Consider the following 4,972-nt stretch of genomic DNA (forward strand, 5'->3'; position numbering starts at 1 on the left):
GAGGGACAGCGCAGGAGGGGAAGACCCTCTATGAGATGGATTGATTCGGTGACTGGGGTAATCGGGATGGGTGTGTCGGAGGCAGTACAGTTGGCGCACGATAGAGCAGGGTTTAGGGCTGTTGTGCATAGGGTCGCTATAAGTCGCAAACAACAGCAACAACAACAACCTAGAGAGAGCTCTGTGGGCCTGGTGGATAAAAAGTTATGCTACCAAGTCAAAGGTGGGTGATTTTAACCTGTGTCCCTCAAGCCTGGTTTTAATTGTTTTTAGTCAAACATTCTTCTAAGTGGTATAGCACTGGTCTGTACAGAGGTTACTCATGGTTGCTGTGATGCTAAACACTGTGACACTGATCTGTCAAATGTGATAATGGTTACCCATCATGGACAGTGTTTGGTGGAATGCCTCAACTAAAACAAGCTTGGAAGCAGGAGTGGCATCTGCCCCGGCCCACAGGGTATCGAGGTGGACCTAAGAGGGGGAGTGGGGCTGAAAAGGGACAAGTGGCGTGAAGAATGGAGACAAGACAGGCTTTCTGATCAAGTCTCCTTTATTGAAACTTTTCACAGAGTTTATATAGGAAACTATAAGGGCACCTATGTAAGCAGGGTTGCTATGGATACCTGACTGCTGGAAGCCTATCAGGAAGAAACACAGCTGTGGCTGTTTATGGGTGGCATAGCCCTGGGCTGACCTTGCCTGCGTATGTGTCAGGCAGGCTTTCATGAAATGGCATTTCATAAACAACATGGAGCAACTTAGACCTCAGATCAGGAGCCTCAAGGACGGCTCCCCACAGGCATCCACTTCCAAAATAGCTTGCCTCCAGAAACTCTATGAATGTGGAGAAACCACGAAAGTTATACAAGTGTTCATTCAGGTCTTTCATTCATAGAGTCGCTATGAATTTTCTATGACTCGACAGCATTTAACAACAACAATATTCTTTTCTAGAACTACAGCTGATTTTAGACTTAAATGGGGAAATTTACATTATCTTCATGGCATTTCCCCCCTGTCAGATTAAGACCATTATTATAGTGTGTGTTGTTTCAGAGCTCTCCATTTCAGTTATACCTCATAACTTGAAATCACCTGTAATTTAGATCAATTTCTTCTCAAGGCTTTTCCTAAGTTCTGGATAAAAAGTTCATCTGACACTCACAAAAGGACAAATACTGTAAATATAACTTCAAAGACAAAAAATAAATCAAATCAATAGATATATGTTTTAGAAAGGAAAGAGAGGAAAGGAGACAGATTAATGATGATGGGGCAGGAGGATTTGCATTAAGAAAGAGTGCAACATCTGGCTCTTTTAATTGCTGTCAGTTGAACTATACAATTCTAAAAAGATAAAGCCACAAAAGTTGTGTAATAGCTATATTTACAATATAAGAAAACAAAAACATAGGTACTAATGTTGATTGCATACAACCACAATCCTTGAGATTTGATTCTTCAGCTTGAAGAGTTAGAGATATGGTTTCACAGGACTTCCCAGTTAATTGGCCTAATAATGTGCTTAGTACTTCTGCCATTCCCCAGGTCTTAAAGAGTTAAAATCATTGTGAATGGTTTACCAGTTGGTCCCTCTATTCTCCTGGAGCAGCAGCTGAAGGAGAGACGGGCATAGGGAAAGGATATGGAACACATAGCTAATTGTCTCCATAAACAACTGCCTCACTGTAATGAGACCAGGATAAATGGTTCCCAGCTACTCTTACTGAACATTTTGGTCAAAGATTCTGTACAAGAATCCTGCTAAAAGTGGGCAATGTAAAACAAGTACTCTAGCCTTTCTAGAGCCCTAAAAGCTGGATGAAATCCTGAAACAATTGACCTGAGAATCTTTAAACCTTAAACCAAATTATCCCTTGACATCTTCTTAAACCCAAACAGTAGATCAGTTTAGAAAAAAAGAAAATGTTGCCTTGAACATTACATTCTTTTAAGAACCATGTATATAGCATCAGTATGACAGCACCAACACAAAGATTAGTTAGAAATGTTACAGGGTAGTGAGTTTATCTCAATAAGAGAAGAAAAAGCCAGAAAAGGGAAGAATGGTTGCACAACTCAAATAATGTAATCAGTGTCATTAAATTGTATATGTAGAAACTGTGGAATTGGTGCACGTTTTTCTGTATATATTCTCAACAATAGAAAAATATTTTTTAAAAATACAGTTCACTTGATTAAGACTGATAATAGAGTCCCTGGATCAAAAAACTTCCATTTACAAGTTAGGAACTAGGACAGATGATTCAACCAGAGAGGTAACACCCTTCCTAGACCTGTCTGTCATTATGTCAGTAGACTTTAAAAGCTACTATCTTTTTCTGGAACACTTTCCATTTTATCTGTATATTAGTTAACTCCCACTTCTCCTTCTCTAGTAGTTGCCTTCTCTTTCCTTGACCATCTAAAACGTGTGCTTCCAATGATTACGTCCACAGTACTAAGGAGCAATGTCAGTTTGAAGACAACAGTGCACCTGATTCAGGCCAGGGTCTTTCAAGCACTTGCTGTGCAACTGAAATCTGGACAATGAATAAAGATGACAGAAGAAAAAAAATATGCCTTTGAGTTGTGGTGTTGGAGAAGAGCGAATATCCCATAAACTGCCAAAAAAAAATTAGATATGTCTTGGAGAAGATGCAGCCAGAGTGCTCTTTGGAGGCAAGGATGGTAAAACTTTGTCTCACATACTTCAGGTATGTTGCTAGGAAGGGCTCTTTCTTAGAAAGGAACATCATGCTAGGAAAGGTAGAGAGTGTCAATGAAAAAGAGGAAGACCCTCAATGAATTAGATTAACAGTGACTGTAGCAATGGACTCAAGTATGTCAGAGATGATGAGGATGGAAGAACAGGACAGATTTTGGATCTGTTGTTCATAGATAGGGTCACTACGAGTCATATTCTGCTAGATGGCACATAACAACAACATGACCACCTATCCTCTCTCTCAAACTCTGTATAAACAAGACAGTATTAGTCTCACTCACCATTGTATCTCCAGGATTAACCACAGTTCTTGGCACATTGCAATGTCTCAAAACTATTTGTCAAATGAATGGATGTGTTGATTCAAACTGATAAGTGATTTTTTTCCCACCTGAGAAATAGAATTATAGAGAAAAATAGGACTTATTTTTTAACCTATCTCAAGACTACTCTACAGAAATGTAGAGAGGGATACAATGGATGGGTTTGCCATGTTTTGGCCAGTATTTTATATTGAGAATCTGAGTTTGCATCTTTTGGAGGAATGAGATGGATGGTGCCTGGTTTGATGGAAGCATATGGATCATCAACCTCTCTTTCTTGAATATGATCAGGACTTAAGGCATGTGGGTCATCTGGAATGTCCATCATGCCAGCATTCAGGAGTATGCTATTACCAGGCACCAAGCCTTGTTCACTACCTGTGCATTCTCTTATACATCCATGAAGTATCTATATGTGTCTGTGTTTGAACTGCTACAATCTACTCCATTACAAACAATTGAGCTATTCTCTTGTGCATGAGTTCTATTTGCTGATGTATCCAAGACTATCCTGGTCTGTAGAACAAATCATGGAATGTGGAATTTCTTCCTTTTAATATTTGGATAGGGAGCTCTTTAGACTACATTGTGGAGGTGGTGGTGGTGTGTACTATTGAGTCGGAACTGACCCATAGCTGTATGGTGGGTTTTCAGAGGCAGTTAATAATTGCACAGGAGGAGATTGCCCATACTTCTCCCTTGGAGCAGCTGGTGAACTCGAACTGCATGCCTTTGGGATTGCAGCGGAGCTTCTTGCCACTAGAGCTCCCTTACAGTCAGGCCAGATCAAACTAGTCCCCCTGTGGGGACTCTAAGAGTTTCAGGCCCTGAGTTGTTCCAAATTGATGACATGGCACCAAAGCTAATATCTTCTCAGGTCCAGTCAGTGAGAGAAAAACAGGCCATCCAGGCGTCCCTCACTCAGGTTTATTGTATCATCATTCAATTATTTTCCACTTCCAAGCTTATTTATCCTTAAGATTAGACTCCATCCCAAAAGAATTGCAAGACGTAGAATGTTGTTGTTGTTGTTGTTGTGTATCGGCTCTCCGATGAGTTTTCAGAAGGCGTTAATCTCACAGGAGGAGATTGCCCATCCTTCTCCTGCCGAGCAGCTGGTAGACTCGAACTGCATGCCTTCAAGATTGCAACACAGCTTCTTGCCACTAGGCCACTAGAGTGCCTTCAAGGAACATTAAACATCCTAATAACGAGTCTAGTTTAGAGTCTGCTTTCTCCCTGAAACTGGGCAAAGATAGAGTTTCTTAAACATGAGTTCTGTTTTCTCATAGGCAGGTCTTTGCTCTGCCTTTATCTTGGTGTGGCCCTTGGTTATAGTGCGTTTGAAGAGAATAGGGAGAGATACCACAAGAATCTTCCATTTGGACTGCCAGGCCCATCTTGCCATCCTCATTTCCCACTCATGATTCCAAATGGGTAAAATCAACAGACATGGTACAGGAGGCTCAAGTCTTTGGAAAAGCACTAAATTCTGTGTGCTTAGGCAGTACCAACTGGAAAGCGGCAAGATAACAATGTCTACATTGTAGGATTTCGAGGGGTGGGGAGGCATGTGTAGATGTGTGTGTAAAGTCCCTGCTGTCAAGTTGATTCTGCCTCAAAGGGACTCTCCATTGTGTTTCCAAAGCTGTAAATATTTGTGGTAAGAGATTACTTCTTTCTCCCTCAATTGTGGATTTGAACCACCAACCTTCTAGGCAAAAGACCAACAAGTTAAAAACTATAAGCAGAGTTGATTGTATGTGTCTATTTCTAAACATTACTGGAATCAGAAACAGTTGGCACACTGCTTAAAACACAATGGCCAGTAAGGATGGCAATGGAACCACCTTACCTCTGTAACTTGATTTGTGCCACTATTAGAACCTCTACTCAGAATATTATTGCTTTTCAATTT

Source organism: Elephantulus edwardii, unplaced genomic scaffold (assembly GCF_000299155.1).
Source record: "Elephantulus edwardii isolate Elephantulus edwardi_28Jun2011 unplaced genomic scaffold, EleEdw1.0 scaffold00176, whole genome shotgun sequence".
Lineage (NCBI taxonomy): Eukaryota > Metazoa > Chordata > Mammalia > Macroscelidea > Macroscelididae > Elephantulus > Elephantulus edwardii.